The following is a 27500-nucleotide window of genomic DNA, read 5'->3' as shown; positions in this document are numbered from 1 at the left end:
AGAGCTACAGAATGTCACCCTGTTTTAAAAGTCCGACATGACAGAATAACTATCGAATAAAGAATGCTGGAAATACAAAACCAATTGACACTTATCAGTATATTTTTGCTTTTAATTTTTTGTATATATGTAATTTTTTGTTCCGTCGATAATGTAAATATAGGATTTCCTTTTAACACTATCGAATAATGTATAATCCTGCTCCATTTTTCAGGCATTTGAAATCATGAACAGTTTCAATTTTCTCTCTCTCTCTCTCTCTCTCTCTCTCTCTCTCTCTCTCTCTCTCTCTCTCTCTCTCTCTCTATTGGTGATTAATTGATTCATTTGCATATTATCTTTCTACTTTATCGTTTTGTATAAAAATTTTCATCTTTCGCTTGTCCTTCTTTACTCGTATCGTTATTTCCACTATTCATTCCAAACTTTATTCTTTTTCTTTTACTTTTTTTTTATATACTTTATGTTTTTGCTTTTGGCTTGATTTCCACATTGTTTTTCTCTCTCTCTCTCTTACTCACATTTCTACATTTTCTATATATATTCTAACCTTGGTCACTTCCTCCTCCTCCTCTTCCTCCTGTTCTTCCTCCTCTTCCTTTTCTAACACATCTTCCTTTTATATTCTACTCTTTTTAACTTTTTCTTTGCCTTTTTTGTCGTTTTTTTTTCCTTTTACACTGTTCATGTTTTCGTTTTCACAACTTTTAAACATTTTTTTTCCCTCTCTTCTTCCCCTTCCTTTTTTTTTTTTTTCCCTACATCTATTCTTGTTCATTCTCTCATAACATTTTCCCTTCCTCTATCCACGTCCCCTTCCTCCACCTCCTCCTTTTTTCTCTCTTTTTTCCTCCTCCTATATCTATTCTTGCTCTTTCTATCATAATTTCCCCCCAGCACCAACACAACCACCACCACACCCCCACTACCTCCTCCTCCTCTTCCTTTCTCCTCCTCCTCCTCCTCCTCCTCCTCCTCCTCCTCCGCCTCTTCCTCCTCCTTCCTCATCAAAAGGCCCGTGTCTAGAGGCGCCCACTGTTGTTCTTATCGCCTGTACCCAACATTTTGTATATAAGCTTCAGGGGTTTGATGTCTCGTCTTCCTATGTCTTCCACGTGCCTTACCCTGTTGACATCTGTACGTGTGTGTGTGTGTGTGTGTGTGTGTGTGTGTGTGTGTGTGTGTGTGTGTGTGTGTGTGTGTGTGTGTGTGTAGGTAGATAGTTAGTTAGGCAAGGCAAGTTCCTCCCAGCTTCGCCATCTCCAGAAGTGTCTATTCGTGAAGTTATCTCGCCGTCCTGTAAAGAGTCATGAAGTTGTGTGAACGTGTCTGAACTTGATCAAAGGAAGGTGTGTTTCCTACCAGAGAGAGAGAGAGAGAGAGAGAGAGAGAGGGAGAGAGAGAGAGGGCAAAGTAAGTAAGGTCTTCATATCCCTGTACTACGAAAGGACGGTGGAAGAATTTTAATTAAAGGTATATTTATGAAGTACAGGTGAGAGTTTGCAAGATAGAGATTAAGAGTGTTGTCAAGGGAGAGAGAGAGAGAGAGAGAGAGAGAGAGAGAGAGAGAGAGAGAGAGAGAGAGAGAGAGAGAGAGCTAACAAATTAATATAGAGAGTCATATACACTTTTTTCATCAACCCATGAAGAGTGTAAGTTTCTTTTTATCCTCGTGAATAAAAGTGAACGATGGCACAATCAAGCGATATTGTGTGACGGAACGAGCGCGCTGACGTGTGACGCTCTGAGTGAGGAGGACTATACCGCTTCATGAGTACCCGGCGATATCAAGTACCTCTCTCTCTCTCTCTCTCTCTCTCTCTCTCTCTCTCTCTCTCTCTCTCTCTCTCTCTCTCTCTGGTAGGAAACACACCTTCCTTTGATCAAGTTCAGACACGTTCACACAACTTCATGATTCTTTACAGGACGATGAGGTAACTTCACGAATAAACACTTCTGGAGATGGCGAAGCTGGGAGGAACTTGCCTTGTCTAATAACTACCTATCTACTTACACACACACACACACGCGCGCGCGCGCGCGCGAGCCTTACGTAAAAATGTCAACAAGGTAAAGCACGTAGAAGGCACAGGAAGACGAGACATAAAACTCTCTCTCTCTCTCTCTCTCTCTCTCTCTCTCTCTCTCTCTCTCTCTCTCTCTCTCTCTCTCTCTCTCTCTCTGAAGAAAATATATTCCCTACTCAAGATAAATAAGGACATTAACTTCGGAAAGGGAACAAGAGCAGCAGCAACACAGGTAAAGGAGGAAGAATTACATATGAAAGACGTACAGACAAATCAGAGCAGAGTAGAGCAGACAGACAGGTAGACAGGCAGGCAGAAAGGCTGAATCATCGTATAATTACCGTGGCATAAGATTTGATAGCTACAGTAGCAGTAGGGGAGAATAAAAGTACCAGGCTGTGGGAAGCTCGCCATGGCATGAAAGTAGCGGGTTTATGATAATGGTAGCACTGAATTCCGAGAAGATAGAAGGTTCACTGTACTGCAAAGGGTCGGGGAAAGTAATGTCCTGGGGTATGGTAGTACTACAGTGGAGCCGAGTCGATGTTTAGACACTGGTAACACTTGTGGGAGACGAAAGGTGTGTTGCGTATTACCATTTCTGTTGAAGAAGAGAAGAGGGAGAGGGTGAGCGTGGCGTTAGTGCCGCTCCCAGCTGAGGATTAAGAGCGTTGACAGAAGGAGGATGTTTAATACTTGCAATATTAAAGTGAGAGGGAAGGGTTGTGCTGCTGGGTGTTGGTGAAGCTATAGTAATCAACACAGGAAAACTACCACGCTCTCCTAGCAAGAAATGGTAAATGGATAAACTAAAAAAAAAAAAAAAGTATATAAATAAACAAATAGAAATAAAACGAAACAAAACGTACTAGTTGGTATATTGCATACAAGATTGGAGAGGAGAAACATGAAATAACTAGCTTAACAATTCTTACACTTCTAGATCTAACTTTTTTCCAGGTTTAGAAATATTGGCGTTATACAACTAACAATAACAACCTTAGTGCCATTCTGTCGATTGCTGATTTGATTAGTAAACCTCATATGATGAAATCAGTGAGGGTGACGCTCTCATAACAGGGAGTGTTGGTGCAAACTTTTCATCTTAGGCATTGCTTGTTCGCAGTGCAACTCCACAATAAATATTATACTGCACGGATTCCAACTTATTAGATTTACTGCTGCATATTTTGAGGTAAAACCTAGCACTTTCTATACTGTTTATTTACTTACTATTTGTTTATTCAAAAAACATAAGGACATGAAAAAAAAGAAGTTTTGCAAGAACCCATCAGGCCAGCTCAGAACAACGATACAGAAACAACACTTTAGGACATATGAGTGAATTACAAATTTGAAGGCACATGCATACGTGAAACTCTTAATTTACGTATAGTCATTAATAATGTATGACGTAGTAATTTGGTAATAATCGTATCAATAAATATTTTTGTTTGTGCTGTTAGTGGCTTTAAAGATGGCTCGCTATGGCAACACACACACACACACACACACACACACTTCTGATAAATGGTGACGTGACTTATTTATTAATCTACATGAATCACAAAAAAAAAAAGTTTCGTATTACTCGTGTATGTCGGAAATATTTAGCTTACATTTCATATACACACATAAACAGTAACTGTGATGCCGTGTGATATGTTTATCGGCTATGGAGAGAGAGAGAGAGAGAGAGAGAGGGAGAGTGCCTTACCTATGTACGATGCTTTAATTCCTACATGCGCATGAATTACAATCCATGATGTTACTTTGCAAATTATGAGTCTACATAATTTCATCTGATATCATTATTGTTAGAAGTCTCACAATTTAACGTTGATAGAGCGCCATGCACAGCTGAAAAGAGTACCACGCAATAACAAAACTGCTAGGTAGTGACTGATAGCATTGCACAGGAGGTTACATACTTGTATTTCATTGAACTTGATTGATTAATGGTTTATAAAGTTGAATAATACTCAAAAAGACATATAGATGTCAAGTCTACGAAGAATCACTGTTAATCATATTTATTTTTAAGGAAAGGAAGGAATGTAGAGATGCGCAGGGTACCATGTGTTCTTACGTCACCGACTCCCTGCACTCTGCGTCGTGTCTCTGATGGTTACTCATCCGCGATTGATTTCTTCGCTATTTTTTTTGTTTTTGAGTGTAGATTGCTGTGTGACGTTCCTGCAATTGATGCCGAGCCTGGGATAACGATTGCGTCCCGCAGGTATGTTCAGCTCCATGGTTAGTGCAAAGATTAAGTAGATAAAGGTAGATTTAAATGCTCGGTAAGGTAGGCTGCCGCTTAGTGTCAGCAGGTGAAGACGGTGGCGTTCTTGCCTTTCCTTCAGCGATAGCCTTTTGATGTTCATTTGGCATTGATATACGACCCTGTTTTAATACATTATGATGCACCACACGTGTTTTCTGTTTGGAGATTAGTTAGCACATGAGGTTCAGTACTAGTTCCTATGTTTCATCACTTCCTACTCTGTTGAAGCATGAACATATTTGCCATTCAGTATTGCTTGTTTCCTGATGCTATTTTGCGTATATTTTGGGTGTGGTGTGACCGTCTGAGTGTGCAGGGAGGGGATGTGGGTAGCAGATTGTTGGTAGACGAACGAAGTGTAAGGGGAGAACGGAATGGAGCGTGGAGGGAGTTGCGAGGAACATTGCAGGTAGCCAAACTATTTCACCACACCTGTTGTCTCCTGTTTCTGTTGATATTTCTTGTTGGTTTGGCATAATACTGTCGAATTGAAATACCAGACATTATTACTATATCGTTTTTAAATCAAGCACAGGCGGGGCATTTAAATATGGCGGTACCACGTGGAATGATGGCTGGCCGGATGTGTGACGTCAGAGCACATCTCCGCTATGTCGAGTTCTGATTGGCGCTCAGGTTTGAGGTGCGCTGATGATGTAATGGGAATCGTGTCCCATGATTGGCTTTTCAGCTGCTCGGTGCACAAGCTTATGTCTGCCTCAATAAAACCTGGTGGGGATACAAAACGTAGAAGGCTAACATGTATTGCTGGTTTGTGTACTACTACGTGTAGTGCAAAGGATTCACTGATAATGAGGTGCTGATAGTAGGCATTAATTGGAAGTAATGATGAACAATAGCATCGGCGATAAATAATTACGTCCATAGTTCCACACAGCAAGGCGGCGGCGGGTATGACTGAACAGCTGATGGGCGGCAGGGAGGAGGTTCTTCCGCACGTGCCTCCTGCCGACGTACCAGTAACTCTTTTGGCACGTATTACTTTTCCGAAGCTTTGCATTATTTCCTGAAGTATTGGCGTTTAGTTATGGATGAATGGATCTTGAATGCCTTTTGTTCACGCTGCCAACTTGGCCAGTACTGCGTAGCCTACTCTACACGCGAACCTTCGTCTCGGCACCTTCCTGTGTGGCTCTCTGTCAATTTGTGAACCGTTTGTTACTTTTTAGGCTCATATTCTGAAACGCTTCCGCGCCGCACCTTCACTATTTTCAAAGGGTCTAGTTGAAGTGACGGGTTTATATAGATATTTCTGTAATTCTAGTGACTTGTTAACAAGTTTTCTGCATTAACAACACGAAAATTGCTCTTCAGAACTTGGCTAATCGTCTCTGTGGTCTTTGAAAATGGGAAGTGTTTCTGAATATGGCGCTAGCAATGAACCGATTTTTTTTCTTCTTTCATTGTCATTATTTTCTCATTAAATCGGTGTCATTATCCACTTGTGTATGTCCTGATCACTGTTCCCGTCACGTTCAGTTCATTATAGTGTTGACGCAGAGCCCAAGGATTAACTTATGTTAATTAAGTTGTCAGCGTTAAGTGGAACGCCCTCCACAAAGTTTGGTGCGTAGCCTCTCCACGCCAAGCTCAGCAGTGTTACCGCTACTCCCGTCCCGACACTCCAAACTTAACATTCTTGAACTAAGTGTGTGATCCGCGAGGCAGATAGATAAAGTACACACACACACAAAAAAAAAAAAAAGTAATTCCCATCATTGGATTCTATGGAGCAAATTTTTGTCATCTCTCCAGGCCTACCCAGAAATTACCTCTTACGTCGTCCTCTTTCCTATTTTCTGACGAGATTTCGCATCTAAAGCAGCCGACATCCCTGGATGCCTCCTCTGTATTCAAGTTTCCGTCTTAATCTCCCATGAGAATTTTTATTAGTATCTATCTATCTATCTATCTATCTATCTATCTATCTATCTATCTATATATATATATATATATATATATATATATATATATATATATATATATATATATATATATAGGTAGCTATCCCCGGTATTTATCCTCTTGATATTTATAACCACATTCAAGGTAGAATCCTTTGCTCCCTCCCTGTCCACCACACACCAAAGTAACACACACTTCTTGCTAACTACACTCCAAACACTTCAGTCACAAAGTGTGCCAGACTCATCATTATTCATGACCACGCCGTACTGTTTATTGCTGCATCAGTGACCCTAACAGTGTGTGTGTGTGTGTGTGTGTGTGTGTGTGTGTGTGTGTGTGTGTGTGTGTGTGTGTGTGTGTGTGCGCGCGCTGCACGGCACGGCACGGCACGGCACGGCTGTGTACACTTTATGGCGTCACGTGTGTATGTTCTGAGCCCGCCGAAGCTGCTGGCAACGACCCGTGAAATATTCAGAACACAGATGCAATTTGTAACTTGTGTTGTATTTTTGGCTGCCAGCGATAAGCAATTTTGTTTGGTTACTCATCAGCTGCACACGGCAGACATCGCTTGAGTCCTGCCTAGACCAAAACTAACCTAACTGTATCCTAACTTGGTCTAAATTATCCTAAGTCTTGCCAGACTCGATTCAATCAAACTTCAGCCCTCCAAGTATAATTCAGCCTTTCCTAATCTTTACATAGCCCATCACTCTACAGTCTAGTCTACACCATCACATACCTCATACCTGGCCAGTGTAACCTTTTTTAATCTAACGTACATGAACTTGATTTAACCTCACAATGGAAGGTTTGTATATACAGTCCTATCGAAGGCTTGGGTTAGAAATAGTCGTATCTGGAAAGAGAATATCAGAAAGACTTCCTCTATGCTGTTCACGTTTGATTAGAGGGAAGAGATTCAGCGAACTAAACTTTGAACACAATTTAGATTCCACATAATCATTTTTAACCTTATCTGATTTTTATAAAGTGGCTGATCTTTTTTTGTAATTTTCTTTTCTAGTCACCTACCACGCACATCACATTCACCACCAGCCATGTACCGTGTAAATTGCTACTGAAATCAAACAGAGCTTAGAGAACCACCGCTTCATCATCCGGGAAATGAATAATAGCAGTGCCAGGATTGTATCTCCCCCAGCCTGCGAAATCCTTGGTTTTGTGCGGCGGCCACAGAGCCTCGGCGTCCCAGGTGGTCAGGAAGATATTACGTATATATTCTCGAGGAAAGAAATATGCAGATGCAATACGAAGGATGAACTGTAGTCCTGATAGAATATTGCGAGAATAAGGAAATGCGACGGAAAGGAATAAGACTGAGACATGAGGAGGAAATGGAGGAGGTGGAGATGTAATGAGAAAGTGTGAAGTGGCGATGGAGGAGGCCGGGAGAGACTGGAGGCGTGAGAGGTTGAGTGTGAGGGGTGAAAGAGGTCTGTTGAAGGGAAGTAGAGGGGCTGGAGCGTGAGAAGCAGAGAGCAGGGGAGGTACGGGCTTAGTAAAGGGACTAGAGGGGCTGAGAGGTTAAAGGGAAAAAATACATCAATGAAAGAGGCTTACTAAAGGGAACTGAAGGGGCTTGGTAAAATAAGAACAGAGTGCAGGAGTGAGTGACTTCTGTAAAGGCCTGGAGTGGGTCACGGTGTACAAGAAGCAAAGGTAGCAAAGGGAAGGTCTTCAGGGTATTCAGGTGTTCTCATCAGACCTACGAGAGGCGCACGGTAATCCAGTAAGTCCTCGGAATTGTTTACTAATACGCTTCGCCGGTCGCCCCTGCTGGACTGATCCCTGGTGGAGCTGTGGACTGAACATATTAAAGGCGTCCTGCAGCCTCCCTTCCTCCCTTCTCTCTGTGTAGGTTGTCCGCGCGTAACCCACCTATGCACCCACCTGCTGTGTCTCCGCTGCTGTTTATGAACACCTTCAAGTCGCCACAGATTTTCTTTCCTCCTCTTAAGGTTCGTTGAACCAGTATTTACCGTCGACAGGCCGCCTCTGAGTGGAATGTGTCAGGCTCCAGCGCCCCGGCCTGCTTGCGTGCATGCTGCTAATTTGCCCCGCTCGGTTGGCAGAGGCTGGGCGGCACCACGTGGAAAAAGACGGTGTTCCTGGCGTGTTCTGTGGCTCCTCCGTTCCTGCTGCAGTCTCGGTAACTAAATAAATGTCTGGTTGATTTTGTTGGGTTTTTTTTCTGTGTTGTTTTTCAGTCACTTTCTCACTGTATCACCACGACTCGCGGCCAAATCCTCTTGACACTGCTGCTAGCGTGGCTCGGGGCTGTGTTCCTGCTGCAGTCGTTGTAAGTGCTTGAAGTGTTCGCTTGTTTTCGTCACTTTGTGTTATGTTTTCACTGCCTCTGTTACTGCATCGCTTACAGGACATTATTCGGAGCCGTATTCGAGTGGCTATCTATACGGCAAATAGATGCATCAAAACTATATCATTTGATTAAAGGGAATCAAGAGAAAATGAATTTGTTTGCAATGGAGATTTGATATCGGTTAAAAACTATATTTTTTTCCCTCCTCTTACTCTGACAGGATGTTATTGTCGTTTTTGATTCTCATATTGTTGTTGGTGGTGATGGTGGTGGTTGTGGTGGTGGTGATGGTGGTGGTTGTGGTAGTGGTGATGGTGGTGGTTGTGGTGGTGGTGGTGGTGGCAGTGGTGGTGTAGTGCTGTCATTATTTTTATTTTCATTGTTGTTACTTTTGTTATCCTTGCCTCTGATGTTGGGTTGTTGGTCTTTACTGTTACTTTCGCTCATGTTATTTATGTTTTTGCCGTTGTTATTGTTCCTTTTAGTGCTGCTGTTATTGCTTATGGGCGTTGCCGTGAGTGTAACCATAAGCCAGTGCCAGTGGATGGGGGTACCTGACGGGGAGTGAAAGGAAGGAGAAGAGAGAGAGGGTAGGGTTGGGTAGACACTGCAAGTTGGTGTGAGAGAAGGAGAAAGACACACGTACCAGCAGCGAAGCGTGTGGGCGTGGCGAGTGGGCGTGGGAACATGATCAAATATACTGCAATGAGGAAGGGGGGAGGTGCTGGTGGGAAGTGCTGAAGGGGTGACTGGCGTTAACAAAGTGACCGGCTGCCTATTATTATTAGTGGTGATGTTTGGTTACAAGGACATCCAGGTCACCAGTTAGGGAATGTTAAGCAAGGTAGTGAGTTAATCAGGTCGAGAGGAGGGGGAGGAGGAGGATGGTGGTGGTGGTGGTGGTGGTGGTGGTGGTGGGGGGGGAGAGAGTGGACGTGTGTTATTTTGTTGAGAGACAAGAGTAACATGTGTTTGCTGTTTTGAAGGCAGGAGAGCAGAGTTTTAATGAGATGACCCAGAATGTGTGTGTGTGTGTGTGTGTGTGTGTGTGTGTGTGTGTGTGTGTGCGTGTGCGTGTATGTGCGTGTGCGTGTGCGTGTTATGGACTGTACAGCTTACATGCGGTTCTCTTTTATTATATACACAATAACACGCCAGTAACACGAGTACTGTTTCGTAAATTTACCGAGACGTGCTTAGAGAGAGAGAGAGAGAGAGAGAGAGAGAGAGAGAGAGAGAGAGAGAGAGAGAGAGAGAGATGGTGTTTGCGTATATGCGAATGCTCGTAGGAGGAGCTGAGAGGGACTGAGGTGGAGGAAGGCAGATGAATGGGGAGCCCTTGCAAATTACACACGCTAAAGCAGGATTACCACGGTCAATCACTCACTCGGCGGTGCAAGACTCCTTCATCATGGCGGCTGTTTTATCGGGAGGAGGAGGAGGAGGAGCAGACAGAGGGTAGGAAAGAACTGCAAAGAGGAGGGATTAATGGAAACAAGAATGAAAGAGTAATGACGAAGTTTACAGCACTTGAGACATTGCATTCCTCCTCCTCCACGTCCTCCTCCCACCCGAACACGCCCCAGGTTAAGTGTTGGGTGCAAGATGTGGGAGTTTCAGCCTTGGGTTTTCGCGTGGTTGTTGGAGATGAAGAGTTAGGATAGTATGTCTCTCTCTCTCTCTCTCTCTCTCTCTCTCTCTCTCTCTCTCTCTCTCTCTCTCTCTCTCTCTCTCTCTCGGTGCCTAGCGTGGGATGCAGTGATTAAAATAATTCCCTCACTTGTCGGCGCAAAGTGGAGGAAGGTCACAAGCCGCGGCCCAGCCAAGTAAAAGTTGCGCAAAATTTAATTAAAAGCATCAAATTAATACCGGAACAACTAAACACAGACAAAAACGCAACAATTAGGCTGAATAAAATTAAAACACAGCACCTTGAGAAGACCAGACTTTTCCTTTAAACTCTTGCCTTAAACTGCAAGGTAACGAACGTGGCGAGTCGGACACCAACATTCCTGCTGCTGTAAGATGTGGGAGCGGGAAAAGGAACGCTCTTCACAATGCCGGGAAGGAGGGAGGCAAGAAGCGAGGCATTGATATACAGTACAAAAGCCATTAACGCGTCTTGTACTATTTCCTTAGGCTGAAAAAAAAAAAGACTTGATAGATTGACTTGGCGCGAGATTACACAGAATATCAAATAGTAGGAAGAGTTTTATATATCTAACAGCATGGTTGATTATATTTTACCGCAGTATATCAACTAGAGCATATAAAAAGGTGCTAGATATATGTAAGGTAAAGGAGTTATGACCTACGAATTTATGGTTACCGGTAGTTTTTTTGTGTTAGGAAGGTGTAAATCTAGTTAGTTTTCCCCTGTAGTATGCAAACAAGGGACAGCAGTAGCAAGGGAATCCAAAAAACTACTGGGATAAAGTGCATCTCAAAGGCATTTACGTTAAAACATTCATGGTTGTATCTTCTGTAGTTGAAGTGACACATGCAGGTGTGTAACCCCTTCAGTACCATGACGCGTCTCCATATTCATTTGGTTTTTATTTAACGATTTTATACCGCTTTAAAAACTCATGTGGGGATTAGAATTGTGAGGCTGTTAATCTTATGACATACATAGACCCTTCCTAATGCAAATAAAATCGTCTTATCTTACCCAAAAGTGAAGGTAGAAATGTTTCCCAGTACTGAAGGGGTTAAGGTGTTTTATACGACTCTACTTGCAGATTGAATAAGATTACATTACTAAGAGGAAAAACATGTGCGAATACTGTAAATCATCTCTGTGGCGTTTGAAAGTAGTTATGGGGAGGGCAAAGTGATTCAGAGTACAGGTAAGAGTGTCAGCTTGGCCTAGAGAGAGCATGAAATCAGGTTGTGCATAGAGGATGATCGTGGTGGAAACTGTACGGGTGGCGGTCAGAATAAGTTGATGGACCAATGCTGTGTGGTTAACGGGAACTTGTGTATATGTGAGAGAGAGAGAGAGAGAGAGAGAGAGAGAGAGAGAGAGAGAGAGAGAGAGAGATCTACTCTCTCTCTCTCTCTCTCTCTCTCTCTCTCTCTCTCTCTCTCTCTCTCTCTCTCTCTCACACACACACACACACACACACACACACACACACACACACACACACACACACACACACACACACACACACACACACACATACGCGGGTTGTAAGGACGGAAGGAAGGAAGGAAGCAAAATGTCAGGCGGGAATCTTGCCTCCCAGATAACCTCCTCCTCCACCTCCACCTCCACCTCCACCTCCACTTCCACTTCCACTTCCACTTCCTCCTCCTCCTCCACCTCCTTCTCCTCCTCCTCCTTGTCGTAGAGAAAGAGAAGACAAAAATATCGTGCAGTATTGTCTTGGTTTCGCGCCGTGTCCTTCAGGCTGTTGTGCTGGGGTGGTGGTTTTGGTTGTTTTGGTGGACGTGTCTAGCGTGTCTGGCGGAGGGATGAGTGGGCGTCGGGATGGTGGTGATGGTGATGGTGGTGGCGTATGTCCTCTGATATTTGTGAGGTTGCGTAAGAAGAAATTGCCTTGTGCTAGAGAGAGAGAGAGAGAGAGAGAGAGAGAGAGAGAGAGAGAGAGAGAGAGAATACGTAATTAAGGTACAGGCCACAAAGCCGTATTATGTAAAACGTTATTATTGGCGCGGGTCTTTAATGTGGCGGCGGCAGCAGGTTGCATCCTAATTAGCGGAAAGCGAGGGTTAGAGCATTTGGCGGATTGCTGTTTATCGCTCCGTGCCTTTACGCACCTCCACTAATATGCAGTAATTGTTGTGATTTGAATTACACATGCTACCTCTACCTAGAAGTGCAAATTAATCAAAACAAATTCTCACCTCACCTGCCGCAGCTCCTACCTGGGCAAAATATTTATAGGATCATGTCAAGTCGTGTGAGTTATGGGGGGGATTTCGCTGGATTTGACTTTCACGTGATTTCTTTACCTGGATGTGTTAATTATCCCCTTCAATACCATGCCACGTTTTCATATTCATTCAGATTACTATATAGCGATTTTACACACCTTCAGAAACTTATGTGGAGCATTGAAATAGTAAAGACTCTAGCCATTAATCTTCTGACCTCTATAAACCCTTCCTAATATAAAGTAAAGTCATCTAATCATACACAAAATCAAGGTGAAAATACGTTTTAGTACTGAAGGGGTTAATCAGGACAAATCTTCAGCCAACATGACATTGATGATGTAACTGGGAAAATATTTACAGGACAACAGAATATCAATCACTGCACGTATTTTGGGGATGTGTTTGGATAGGATTGGCTACGCAGAATTGGCTAGGGTCTGCTATGTTGTGTTAGGTATGCCTAGGCTTAGTTGGGTCACGTCTAGCATAAGCAAAGTTTACTTAGTCATATATTCGTAAGCGATTCACTATTATTTTATCGTCTTACATCTGCTGTTTTTCAAGAGGCGCTAGTTATATGTATTGAGATTTTAAAGGTAGTGTTCGTAGTTCCAGTAATAATCTAACAAGAACTTTGCATCATTAGTAGGAAGTAAAAACTTAGATACAAGAACACGACTAAATTACAGTATACAACTTCAGAAAAATTACCCTTACGAGGAAACACCATTAAGGAACACGGACCTTAATCTAACATAACCTTATCCACTCCATAAGAAAGAGGGTTAGCTAATCTTCGCGTCACCCAAGAAATACAGTAGCACTTCGCTCATAATTTAGGCTCACACCTCTTTTATCCTGACAAAGCATACAGAGACGGTGCGCACACGGTCAGGGGCGCAGTCAAGGATGCTACCCACGCCCTACTAACACCCACACGCCTACAACATAAGCTGAAAAAATTGAGGGGGGAGGAAGGGAGAGGAGACCTGGAAAAAAATGGAAGGTGGAATCAGGAGGAGGAGGAAGCGGCAGCAGATGGAGTTTGTGGAATAGTAGACTAGGAACAAGGTACTAAAAATAGGTGAGGCATAGGAAGGAAGGAATGTGGAAGAGAGAAGCAGGAGGGAAGAGATGGAGGAAACAGTAGCAAGAGAGAGAGAGCGAGAGAGGGAGAGAGAGGGGGAAAAAATCGTAAAAGGAGACATGGAAGGAGGGAAGAGTGATAGCTAGCTGTTGGAGGAGGAGGAGGAGGAGGAGGAGGAGGAGGAGGAGGAGGAGGAGGAGGAGGAGGAGGAGGAGGAGGAGGAGGAGGAGGAAGTAGAAGAAGAAGAAGAAGAAAAGAGGAGAAAGAGGAGGAGAAATAGTGTTGTGGCGTCGGGCAGATGTTTTGGGTGGTCATCTATTTCGTAGGCGTGCTGCTGGGACAAAAGGGGCGTGGAGGGCGAGCTTGTCGAGGGCGGTGGAGAGGCTGCGGGATTGTACACTTTCATCACGTGATTTCCTCCTTTCCGGGTCGTGATCCTGTGTCGATTTCCTTCACAGTCTTTATAGTTTCCTTTTTTCTGTTATTCTGTTTTTTTCTTTTGTATTTAGTTTTCATGATTTTTTTTTCAGCTGTTCGTTTATCTATTCATTTCTTTTAGTCTTTTTTTCTTTTTTTCCATTCCGCACTCTGCTTCTGCTCCTCCTCCTCCTCCTCCTCCTCCTCCTCCTCCTCCTCCTCCTCCTCCTCCTCCTCCTCCTCCTCCTCCTCCTCCTCCTCCTTTTTCTTTTTCTCCTTTTCTTTCTCCGCTTCCTCCTCCTCCTCCCTCCTCGGTGCTGTGGTTTACGTAACGAAGGAGAGTCTTGAATGGGTCCCTGGAGTTCAAGTTATTAGTTAAGTCCTCTCTGTGCCAACGCTTCCTTGTACTGGCTTTGTTTTTCTTCTTCCTTTTCCTCTTATTTCCAGTTCAATAGTGTGGCAGCGCTATTGTGTGGTGTGCACTCTGCGCCATATGACCTTGTTGTATGGGAAAGTTTGAGTCATCTTATCAGTCTCTCTCTCTCTCTCTCTCTCTCTCTCTCTCTCTCTCTCTCTCTCTCTCTCTCTCTCTCTCTCTCTCTCTCTCTCTCTCGAGTAATTTTTCATCACCTTTTGTTGTATTGTATGTATAACACACACACACACACACACACACACACACACACACACACACACACACACACACACACACACACACACACACACACACACACACACACACACACACATTATGAGAAATAATCTAGGAAGACAAATATGAATGAGAGAGAGAGAGAGAGAGAGAGAGAGAGAGAGAGAGAGAGAGAGAGAGAGAGAGAGAGAGAGAGATTTAATCATTTGTGTTCAAAGATGTAAAGGGGGACTGACTGGGAACGGGTGAGAGAGAGAGAGAGAGAGAGAGAGAGAGAGAGAGAGAGAGAGAGAGAGAGAGAGAGATACTGAAATGATACAAAGAAGTTCAGGTTTCCAAATACACTCATTGAGACTCCGAATGGATTAGAAACACAGACGGTTCGATGGAGGAAATTGAACTGAACAAGAGAAAATGGAAGAAGGGGAAAGAAAATGAGTTTGTAGTGGGAAAAGTTTACCATTACACACACACACACACACACACACACACACACACACACACACACACACACACACACACACACACACACACACACACACACACACACACGTCTTATTTCTCTCTACTTATCCCTGGTAGTCTTAAATTTTCACGTATATCATTACATTAGTGCGCCTTTAGTTTGTCTTTGGACTCTGAACATTTCTCTGGTGTGTGTCTCGCCATTACAGTGAGGGCAACAGGTGGGGTCGTAATTGTTCATTCTTTGTGTTCACTTGTGTTTTAGATCTCACAGCAAGAATGTATTTCGTACATGCTCCTCTGATGCAATTCTTAACCCCTTTAGTACTGGAAAGCTTTTTTATATAATGAATTGATGGTGTGATTAGACGATTTTATTAACACTAGGAAGGGTCTATGGAGGTCAAAAGATTAATGGCCAGTCTTCACTATTTTTATCCTTACATCAATTTCTGAAGGTGTATCAAATCACCAAATAATAACCAGAATGAATAGGAAAACGCGCCATGGTAATGAAGGGGTTAACATGTTACATCTTTTCTTATCCATTTATCCTATCCACTTGTATACTTGGTGTTGGCTGGTGGTGGCTGGTGGTGGTGGTGGTGGTGGTGGTGGTGGTGGCTGGCGCTGGTGGTGGTGGTTTTGTTGTTGCAGCGTGTAGCAAATGGTATTACTAAGGTCCCTCGAGTGTTTGCCGAGACACCTGTACTATCTGCAATGTAATCAGAGCAAATGGAACGTAGCTCCCGGCATGTGGTGATGGAGGACTCTGTCTGACGCGTTTGGGTCGATTGGTGCTATATAAAAAGAATATGCCCCGCCACTCACAAGCACGTCTTCCTTCTAAGTACGTGATGATGGAAACTTTTGTCGTAATTTCATCTTAAGAAGAGTGAGATACATTGCAGCGTTCGAGCCTGTCGGAAAATGGAGAGGAAAAGATGCTAGAAAAAGAGGAGAATCAAAGTATATTTCCTCTTTTGTAAGATTGCTGGTGGAAATTCTCCTTGGATAGAACATGCCAAGGAAATCTCTCTGAGCGAAAATGGAGCTCAAAATGTAGTAAGTTCAGCAAATTCTTTATATAAAAAAAACTTTTCCCAGATATTAGCGTGGGCCCTGAACCGTGCCTCCCTCCTTTACTATGCTGTTTTTGGAGACAGTTTTCTTTGAATTCCCGGAAATTATTAGAATTAAGAGTCGTGTGCACATTTAGAAGTAAGGAGTGGTAGTTGGGCTCGCCGGCCACGCTGCCACTCACGACGTGGGAGAAAACAACGTTAAGCGAAGGGAATTCTGGGTCGGCATTGCCAGTCTGGACAGCCACGTCCTAATGACGCCAGTACTGAGTGGCGGCCACGCCGAGGCATGCCAGGCGCGGGGTGAGAGGCGGTACCGAGCAGGCCAGCTACTGGGTGTTCCCCGAGACTGGTGTGTGTGTGTGTGTGTGTGTGTGTGTGTGTGTGTGTGTGTGTGTGTGTGTGTCAGTGAGGTAGTGAGTGAGTGAGTTAGGTTGTGTGTGCTCGTTCCTCTTGGTACACATGCAAAGTGGCCGCATGTTACGCGTACATTTAACGTGACACTGCATAACCCTGTGATAAAATCGTCGTGTTTCCTACATCGGCGGTAGCGTGCGTCCATCACGAAAGTGGAGCGTCCATCCACTCGTGTCTGTGTGGCGTCGTTTCATATCACCCATAAAGCAGCGAGGGGTGATAAAGTTCTGGTGACGCCCTATGTCAGGAAACGGAGAGGGATGTTGAAAGCGACAAGAAAAGGAAACAGAGAAAAAGGAGGAAACCCGAGGGAGGAGCTTCAGGAAAGAAGAGGACGGGCACGGCTGGAAGACAAATAGACGCCGGGCAGTTAACAAAGGAGGATGGAAATGTGCCCTGCTGAGGGAGATGGATATCCATCCCTGGAAGAGTCGGGCCGGTCTTGTGTCCTTGACAGAGGCGTGCGTGACGGGACAAGACGAGAGAGAGAGAGAGAGAGAGAGAGAGAGAGAGAGAGAGAGAGAGAGAGAGAGAGAGAGAGAGAAAGGAAGTAATGAATTATACAGTACTGAATGAAACACGTGAGCGGGTGAAATGCGTATAACATAAACAATTTATACTCATAGGCCCTTGAGGGAAATGACGGGAGGCTTTGTGCACGGCAAAATAGGCCGCTGCTGGTATTATGGACAAGATGGGGGAGGCTCAGAGGGCGAGAAATTTAATGTTTTAATACTAGTTTCTCTTCCAAAGTCACGGCCGATTATTCAACAAACCGAATTGGCCCCGCGCATTGAACCGTGTCTCATCGCTCGGCGGGGAATCAATATATTAGAGATGATGCTTTACGAAGGCTGCTGCTATAAAAGAAACCACTCAGAGGAGGCGGAGAAGGAGAGGGAGAAAGAGGACATAGCGGATCAAGAGGAGAAGTTTGAGGGGAGAAAGCGGTATAAGAGGCGGATAAGGATGAACGGGAGGCAGGAGAGAGGTGGGCGAGAGAAGGTGGTGAGTGAGAATGATTGGACCGCTGGGCGTCTTTGAGAAGGTGATGAGGGGAGGTGAGTGAAGGGTCCTGAGGTGAGCCAGTGGAGGAGGCGCAGGTGGAGGAGGAGGAGGAAAAAGAAACAGCTAGGAGGACGTGGAGGAGGATGAGAGAGGAAGTGTAGGAGCGAGTTGGAAGAAAAACAGAGGATAGTGTACTTGTATTAGAAAGAAGAGAAGAGAGATACTAGCTTGAGAAAAAGAAGAGGAAAAGAAGTAGAGAGAGAAAAAAAAAAACAGGTAACAGATTTTGAAGGGAAGGAAAGGGAGGAAAACGTGGGATGGAGTACGAGAGAAAGGAGAAGGGGAAAGAGGAAGTAGAAGATGGAGAATAGGAAGATGTTGAAGGGAGAGAAAGACATAAGAAACAGAAAACTTAAGAGAAAGAGAAAGGAGAGAAAAAAAAGAAAAGGAAAAATGTTAGATAAAAAAGGAAAAATAGATGGGAATGAATGGAGAATAAGGAGAAACGAGAGAGAGAGAGAAACAGGAAACTTAAATGAGGAATAGAAAGGAGAAAAAAAGGAGAGGAAGAATGATAAAAAAATAAAACAGATGGGAATCAATGGAGAATAAGGAGGAATGAGAGAAGAGAAGAGAAACAAGAAACGTAAATGAGAGAGAGAGAAAAAGAAAAAGAAAAAAAATACCACAGAAACAGAAAGAAAGGGAGAAAGAAGAAAAAAAGGAAAAATAATGAATAAAGAAAACTGAACAGCAATGAATAAAGAATAGGAATGGGAGAAGAGGAGAGACCTTAAGTAGACTGAAGGGGGCACGCTTACGCTCCCTTCACACAAACAATAACCAGGCTACTTGTGAACCAGCCTAACTCTCTCTCTCTCTCTCTCTCTCTCTCTCTCTCTCTCTCTCTCTCTCTCTCTCTCTCTCTCTCTCTCTCTCTCGTGTCCCTCCTTTCCTCCACCTGAAGAGCACCTCCGCCAGTCTTCAGGAGAATGAGAAAATGCCACTCACCTTTATGCTCCTTGGGATTGTTCTGTTGTGCTTGTGTGTCTGTGTTTGTGTGCGTGTGTGTGTTTGGGTGTTTGGGTTTGTCTTGAGTGTGTGTGTTTGTGTATGTGTGTGTGTGTGTTTGGGTGTCAGTGTCTCGTCCAGATTCTTTCTCCTTCTTTACAAAGGTTGTTTTTGTTTCTTGTGTGTTTTGTGTTGTACTGGTGTTGGTTTGTTGTGTTGTGGTATGCATTTGGAGATAGTTAGGTCGTTGTAAGAAGGAAAGGAAGAACTGATTTGCTGGGCCTTGGGAAATTGTTTGTTGGAGTAAGGTAAATCTCTCTCTCTCTCTCTCTCTCTCTCTCTCTCTCTCTCTCTCTCTCTCTCTCTCTCTCTCTCTCTCTCTCTCTCTCTCTCTCTCTCTCAAGGCTCATCTCTCCACTTATTCAAGAGAGGGAGAGGGACTTAGAAAAAATAACTTTTGAAGAATAATTATTTAGTTGCTGTGTTGTGTAATGACGTCTTTCTCGTTTCCTCCTCCTCCTCCTCCTCTTCCTCTTCCTCTTCCTCTTCCTCTTCCTCTTCCTCTTCCTCCTCCTCCTCCTCCTCCTCCTCCTCCTCCTCCTCCTCCTCCTCCTCCTCCTCCTCCTCCTCCTCCTCCTCCTTCTCCTCCTCCTCCTCCTCCTCCTCCTCCTCCTCCTCGTCTATGGTCTCGTTTTATCCGTCATTGCCCTCGTCGTTCCCTAACTCCTCCTCCTCCTCCTCCTTCTCCTCCTCCTCCTCCTCCTCCTCCTCCTCCTCCTCCTCCTCCTCCTCCTCCTCCTCCTCCTCCTCCTCCTCCTCCTCCTCCTCCTCCTCCTCCTCCAGGGCCACGGTCACGGCCGGCCATTATCTCCAGACAGTCTATCCTCGCTTGGCCGATAATGGAATAGATTTTTGTCTTGAAACTTTGTCTTGCGTGAGGAATTGTTGGAATTAAAATGGCTGCCCTTGCTGCTTCCTTCTTTGCCGTCTTTAAATGGAGAGAAAGTGTGTGTGGGGGGATGGTTGTCTCTCTCTCTCTCTCTCTCTCTCTCTCTCTCTCTCTCTCTCTCTCTCTCTCTCTCTCTCTCTCTCTCTCTCTCTCTCTCTCTCTCGTTCCTCAGTAGAAAAATCAATGAAATGTAAAAAAAAGTGTTGATTTTAACTCTCATTCTATCTGTAAATATTTTGTCTGGTTTCCCTTCGCGTCGCCCTTTCTTATTTCCGTATTCTTTATGCTGTCCATTTCCATGCGTCAAAGAACCCCACACTTTCCGTTTTCCCCTTTCACCTTCATCCAATTAAAAAGTTTTTCCCATATTCTCTCCCTCCCTGAAATCCTTCCTCTCTCTCTCTCTCTCTCTCTCTCTCTCTCTCTCTCTCTCTCTCTCTCTCTCTCTCTCTCTCTCTCTCTCTCTCTCTCTCGGATGCTTTATCCTTTCGTCCCTTACATCCTGTTCCTTTTATCCTTCTTCTTCGTCCTCCTCCTCCTCCTCCTCCTCCTCCTCCTCCTCCTCCTCCTCCTCCTCCTCCTCCTCCTCCTCCTCCTCCTCCTCCTCCTCCTCCTCCTCCTCCACCACCACCACCACCACCACCACCACCACCACCACCACCACCACCACCACCACCACCACCACCACCACCACCACCACCACCACCACCACCACTTCCTCGTGCATTCTTTCCCTGCAGCTCTTTTCTCCCCTGGGAGTGGCCATCCTCCACTCGTCCCTCCTTTCTTCCTTCCTTCTCGTCCGCACCACCCACCTTCACCTTTTGTTTCTTTTGTTCGTGTTTCCTCAGCAATCGTCTCGCAGGTGGCGCACAGCATCCTGGAGGGGGACTTCCTGGCGGTGGCCGCTTCTCTCGCGCCTACAAATTGTTATCCTAGTACAAAATTAATTAGAAAAAGCTGCTCGTTAGTGCAATGTTGCGAGGTCTTGTCGTTAATGTAAACATAATTTTGTAAAAAATAGCGCCTCACTGTTTTCTCTTCTCTTAAAATTTAATTGGTCGTTGTGTTATGGTGATAATAAACAACTTGGTCGAGCTAATGAATAAATACAACGTGTACTTGCTCCCCGTGTCTCGTTACAACACCATGTCGCGAGTTGAGCATGGTGGACTCCTCGTGGAATTTCTTTGTTACTTCTTTTTCCAGTCTGGATAGAATTCATAGTATAAATTCGAGTTGATTTCTCGCACTAAGTGTTTCCTTATCCCTCGGGGCAACAGAGGGTAACTCATGGTCGTGCAGCGGCTCTGCAGCCTTAAGGAAAACACCTCTTTCTTTTGCACACTAATGCTGAGAGCTTCCTAATGCCGGACATAACCTTCATAGCACAAAACTTATATTGCTAACAAAACCCTGCAACCGAAAAACGGGCGTCCTTGGTGCTTCCTCGGCCGGCGCAGGTTGTGCAGGCTGAGGCGCCAGGCAAGTCGGTGCACCTGTCCTGCCAATTACCACACATAAGTACTGCTATTTGTTCTCTCGCCAGGTACGTTGGAGTAGCTTTGTCGTGCACGTATTTGGCAAGAATTTAGTAATTTCCACTCCGACATGCGAGTTTGCCCAAAATAAACCGGAAATTATGTGAATTTAAGTAACGCCAACGTTCTATTTTCTGAAACTCGCTTTAAAAGCTGTTGCAAAAAAATAAGTAAATATAAAAAGCAGGGAGAAGCAGCTTGGAGGCTGAAGTGGTGTTAATGGAGGGCGCGGCGCCCCTTCCCCACTTGGAGTGTCAGGAGAGGGGGGTCATGAGGTGCTCGTCCGTGCTGCACTATTTCAGATTTTTCGCTCTCACCCTGGAGCGGCCCTTGCTTAATGGGTGACCGCTAGCCTCTTCTGTGTTGCTATTATGCAGGAACCCTTCGTGTGTGTGTGTGTGTGTGTGTGTGTGTGTGTGTGTGTGTGTGTGTGTGTGTGTGTGTGTGTGCGTGCGCGCGTGCGTGCGTGCGTGCGTGCGTGCGTGAGCGTGTGCGCGCGAGTGTGTGTTGTTGTGTCTGAAGCGACGGTGAAGTAACAGACAGAGTACAGTGCACTGGTCTCCGCACATACGTTATGCATCACCTGAGGACCAAAGAAGGAGTCACTCAATGCCTCGTATGAATGCATTAGCCCGCGGCAGGTAAGTGCTGTATGTAGAGCTGCCTTCGAGCGTCTCTCCTGCCGGTCTTGGTGCTTGCTGAATGCCGCCTCTAGGACTCAGGAGAATTGCAGTTCGTACTGAATATTGTAACTGGAAAGCCGTCTTATGAAACTGTTATAAATGACTTAACACATTCAACGTATTTAATTGAGTGAACACCGCGGCACTCGTGTATAGTTCCTTTAAAACCCTCCGACTTTAACCCTTCACTGGTCCTGTCTCGCTGATGCTTGGTCTTGGTGTATACATGAATTTCTACCAATGCTAATTGCGTAACAGGTGGCCTGACTGTGCCTCGTATTCTCAAATGTTGTGTCGTCTTACTCTGACTACTTGAATACGCTGCACGGAAAGCTACTGTAGATTATGATGGTGTCTTTGCTACTCTAGTGCTAGGTTAGTACGGCATCTGGTTTATTTGTGAAAAGAAAAAAATTACCTCATTCATATGGCCTTTGAAACCAGCTTTTATGAGAGTGCAAAACGTCTCAGAATGCAGGACATCCGCGTGGTCGGCCTCCATGGACACGCCCTGGCCTAGTGGAGAGCCCGGCGGCGAGTCCTGCGTTGCTCACATAAGTCAGCCGCCGCTCAGAACAGACGGGGCGTATTAGGAAGGCAGGACGTGACCTCGCATATGCCAGCTGCCGTCCTCTCCCGCCTCTGAATATTACTGCTGACAATACCCGTACAGTCTAGCAGAAAATATGCATGCTTGCCTACGTGCATATGACCTATGTCTGTAGTGGTAAATGCATAGTGGACCTGCATACTTGCATGTCTGTTATTATAATCGTCGGTTTGTGTTTTGACTTTCAACCACAGCGAGTGGGTCATGTAGTGATGCAAGCAAGGAGTGAGTTGTGAGTGCTCCTTGCTGGGGGGAGAATATTAGAGGGCGTGTGTGTAAATTTACCTTGTTAAGTTTCCTTTTTAGCATTCTCGGAAACTCACTCAGTCTTAAGTTGGAACGTATTGGCTCGAGGGTGTAGCTTGGTGTGAGTTGTGTGGAGGGTTTGCCGCCGAGCCGGTGTGTCTCAGCAGCAGAGGTTGTTTGGTAAAGGTAAAAGTTTGTTGGTTCGCTCAGAGCTAGACTTTTTGGTGCTGATACTGTATGTGTGTCTCACTCACGCCATGTGTTTGTTGGGTCGATAAGACTCCTTGCAGCGGAGCGTGGTGTGTTTGTTGCCCTCTCACTTGATGGAGTGTAAGAATGCGTTAAGTGTTATTCTAAGAAAGTTGACGTTCATGTGAGTAATTTTGTGAACTAGGTAAAAAAAAAAAAAGGTACAAGGATAAGGACATTGTCTAAATGGAAAACTTTCATTGCAAATTGTTTGTTGTTGATAATGTGAAGTGCATTAAGACAACATTTTTTTGTTTAGTATTCCAGGCAGCACCAACAGGGACAATGTTTAAGGTTGTTATGTTCGTTCCAGGCTGGGCTCTTCTCAACGACGGCTGGTGGGGGGGAGGTGGGACCACCTCTCCCTGGCTGGACGTCTTCGCATAGCTGTGTGTGTGAGTGTATTTCATGTGTGGCGGCCAGCGATGGGACCCGAGCTTCCCGTCTCTTCAGGTTAAGGTGAGTCATTTCGGAGTAGCCGTCACGCTTTCATGTAAATTAGACTCACGTTAATTCCATCCCTTGAATATTTCTACCCGAAAATATAACCCTAAGTAATTCCACCCGTGATATAGTCCGGCAACATGACCTAACCAACCCAGACTTTACCTTCCTTCACTTAATTTATCAAGGGGGAAATCCAGGCGGAATGCTGCTGGTGGGGGAAATGTACCAGAGGGAGACTTATGAGATACGCTCCGTCACCAGGTATTGCATGCTGGCCGTAATTAACCTGGCCGCGATTTTTCGTTGGTTATGAAGTAAGAGAATGATTCAGTGACATGTAAGCCAGTTGGCGCCTGACAGACTGATGGAGTGGAGCTTTGTGTTGTGAATTCTGAGTCATTAGTGGCGTGATGGTGGTGTTCATCAGCTGGTGTCAGTGGAGCAAGTGGCTCTCGCTCACACCAATGAGTGGAGCGGTAATTGGCACTCTGCTCGGGTTGTTGTGTGTGTGTGTGTGTGTGTGTGTGTGTGTGTGTGTGTGTGTGTGTGTGTGTGTGTGTGTATGCGTGTGCGTGCACATCATCTCATCTCACTCATTTCATCGCCACCTCACTCAAAGTTACGGTAATGGCCAGTGCGGTGTGTTTGTGGTATTTCAGTAATGTGGTTCACCCTCCCGCAGGTATTGTGATACATACTTCATTCTGCACCTCAGCGCGGGAGCAACTCGTCAGCGGTAAAGTGCCAGTCGCCTTTGTTGCATGCTCTTTTCTTTTCAGCCGCGTCACGTACTAATGCTAATGTGTTTGCTTTCCAGGACACGCTAATCACTTGCTCTATTTTACCTTCCAGCACATGCTAATCACTTGTTTTGCCTTCCAGGACACACTAATAAATGATTTTGTCTTCCACGTAGGTTTTTTTCGGAGTGTTTACTGCGCACCCTCCTCAGGGAAAACTAAATTAGGTTTCCCGAAGGTTACAGCTGCCTTGTAATCTTCGAGAAACCTGATTTTTCTCCTTCCGGTTACTTTCATAGATCAAACCTTTTTTTTTCTCTCTTTTTCTCCTTCTGTCTTATGTTTACGTCAACGTCCCCCTCACACGCCTCAGATCTCCCCTCCACCACCGCCACCTGTTATCATCCTGTAGTCATTCCTCCGCTCCACCCTTGTCCTCTGTCAGTCTTTCATCCGCCTCTCCTCTCTGCGTCCACCCTTTTTCACTCACCCACCCACATGCGACTTCACAAGAGCACCGCCACACCAGGCCCTTGTGCGCCTTCGTCAAAGTGTCCTGCTACAGCTGTGGTGGTGGGTCGCTGCCCTCTGGAAAACATGCCGGTTCGTCCCTCCATGTGAGTGGAAATAAATTCTACTTTCCGTCTTTGAAGTTGCCTTGGAACATATTTTGATAGGAGTTTCTTTTTCTTTTAGTTGACTGATTTTTTTCCATCACTTCAATTTGTTATAAAGGTAGTCAGTCTGTCCTGGCGTTTTCATTTATAGTTTTCTTTTGACTTGTGATGTATTTTGTAATGGATGTACTTATGTTTTGTATTTTACGTCCCTTTGCCAGAGTGGTGAATCATGGAATTGGTTACGTTACCAAGACTGCACTTACGAACTGAAGCACGTGCCGCCACCTTCACCTTAAGTCACAGGCAAGTATTTGAACAGCTGGGTGTCTAAAACAGGTGCAACAAAGGGCACCAGCACACACGAGTCTTGTCTGTGAATGATAACGTAATCCACATGACCTAAGGAAACGTATTAAGCCTTAAAACACTGCACAATGCATGTATAGACCCTAAATATATCAGTGTAAAAGAAACGTTTACTCTCCTCCCATCCTGCCATCCTTCCTCCTCCTCTCAGCTGAAGAGAACGCAAAGTTAGCCAATCTGTTTTCGTGGCAGGTGGCGTGACATGTGAACAGCGGGCCGCCCAGCACCCAGGGGACCCAGACCAAGACTCAGGTCATTATTAAAGCCTACCTGGGGGGTTCACCTGCACGCTGCCTCGCCTCCTTCGTCACCCTGCAAGGCTACACTCAGGTAAACGTGAGACATGTACTGTGTGGGATTTTCTTGGTGGTTGGGTGGATTTTGTGGCTGGTGGCAAATCTTCTGTTATAATGAATGGGATTATATTTTTGGAAAGACGTGATTTTATAATTATGAAACCGTTTTATTTGTTTATCTTTATAAGGGAGGAAAGGGAGGGAGAGACGAGGCTGGGTGCTACCAGGGTGTTTGCCGCCTGTGTGACTCGTCCATCATAAGGAATCACCGTTTTATTCTTAAGAAAAAGTGGTGTTTTGTTGTATTTCTCAGAATGGCCGTGTGTCGGGAAAATGTGTTAAGATATTGAAATGGTGATGGCGGCAATATTTCGTCCTTTATACACCAAATGGAGGGGAAGGATGTGGGGAGGAAGGTTTCTCTAAGCGAGGGACGCTGTTAGGATATAAAGCATGGAAATGTATTATGTCTTTATAGGAGAGTAGTAAATTCGCGTGACTCTACTTAAATTACCATCAGTTGGCGTTTAATGATTTAATATAGGGATGAGTGAAGGCCGCAGCCCCTCCACTGGCCCTTGCTTCCTCGTGTTCAAGCTTCAGGAAGGGCCGGGAACCTTGTTGATTTTTAAAGGCTGAGTAAGTTATGGTAGGAGGGAGAAAAAGAAGAGAGTGGAGGGTAGCTTAGTGGAAGATGAAGCTGGTGGAGGGAGGAGTGGTTGAGATGGAGCGGCTGAGGGGAGATGGATGTGGGCCAGTAGAGAAGGAGGTAGAAATGGATGAGTCAGTGATATAAGGACGTTTTCACACATTCTGGCGATGGAAGACAAGAGAAGTGGAGGGAAGAAGAAAGAGAGAAAACCGTTAATAGGAGGAAAAGACACGGTGGATATGAATAAGCTCGTAACCAAACCTAACCTATCTTAACCTAGTCATAACCTACCCTACCCTACCCTACCCTACCCTACTCTAACCAAAACCTAAACGTAATACAAAATCATCTTAAGAAATATATATTTTTCTTTTTAACTTTGAGGTGATCCATATTGCACGGGTCCCTTTCTAGCAGAGTACCTCATTCAAAATACAAGAGTGTGAGCCAGGAGTGAGACAGGTGTGAAGGAGGTGTGTGGCAGTTGTAAGGCAGGCAGGCAGGCAGGGACGGTGCGGGGGTTGGGAGTGGCTGTTGTGTGTCCTGGCGAGGCGGGCGGAGAGCAAGAATGGGATGTGAGTGTCTTGGTGGAGTTGCATGGACTGTGTTGCTTTTCTCTCGCGGGTTTATTGGATCTGGTGTAGCCCTTAGGTTTATGTAAATGGAGGGTTATAATTTTCAGTTAGTGTGCCGTGGAACACACACACACACACACACACACACACACACACACACACACACACACACACACACACACACACACACACACACACACACACACACACACACACACACACACACACACACACACAGTGGACTAGTGTATCTGTGTGTACTTATCCTTAGCTTCTGTTTTATTAATTTTCAGTAACAAGGTAAGAAAAAGAAAAAACAGGTCAGTCGTGATATTGAACGCTACTCAAAGCCAGGCTCATAAAGAACGCCCCCTCCTCCTCCTCCTCCTCCTCCTCCTCCTCCTCCTCCTCCTCCTCCTCCTCCTCCTCCTCCTCCTCCTCCTCCTCCTCCTTTACACTCCATATTGACCATTATTCCTGTCCTCACTTCCTCCTTTCCCATGGCGCACGTCCGTCCCCAACTCCCCCTCAGCGGCTCTCTCTCTCTCTCTCTCTCTCTCTCTCTCTCTCTCTCTCTCTCTCTCTCTCTCTCTCTCTCCGGTAGGGATGAAAATGTGCCTGGGTATTTTTTCTTGGGCGTTCAAACACAGCTTGCTGGTACTATGTTGCCCTCTTACTCCCTGACTTGTAGGTGCCACACACACACACACACACACACACACACACACACACACACACACACACACACACACACACACACACACACACACACACACACACACACACACACACACTCGGTGGCGTCCTTTGTAAACATTTTGTAAACACTTGTATTTTTAGTAGACAGTGCGTGGTATTACACTGTGTTCTTCCTGGTAGTGTTCTTGCTTCCTCCTC

The 27500-nt window shown here is 45.1% G+C and overlaps 1 protein-coding gene and 1 long non-coding RNA gene across 2 annotated transcripts in view; one reads left to right on the top strand and one right to left on the bottom strand.

Moving 5' to 3' along the window:
- Nucleotides 1-27500, bottom strand: part of LOC123516130 (protein amalgam-like) — a 177443-nt gene that overhangs the window by 136503 nt on the left and 13440 nt on the right. The window lies entirely within an intron of this gene.
- Nucleotides 23224-24997, top strand: LOC123516131. The gene is made up of 3 exons (XR_006678098.1): nt 23224-23366; nt 24037-24711; nt 24933-24997. It is a non-coding gene; the product is annotated as an uncharacterized LOC123516131 (long non-coding RNA).

The sequence above is a fragment of the Portunus trituberculatus genome, chromosome 40 (assembly GCF_017591435.1).
Source record: "Portunus trituberculatus isolate SZX2019 chromosome 40, ASM1759143v1, whole genome shotgun sequence".
Taxonomy (NCBI): domain Eukaryota; kingdom Metazoa; phylum Arthropoda; class Malacostraca; order Decapoda; family Portunidae; genus Portunus; species Portunus trituberculatus.
Note: the sequence above shows the minus strand (reverse complement) of the source record. Positions and strands in the feature narration are given on the sequence as shown.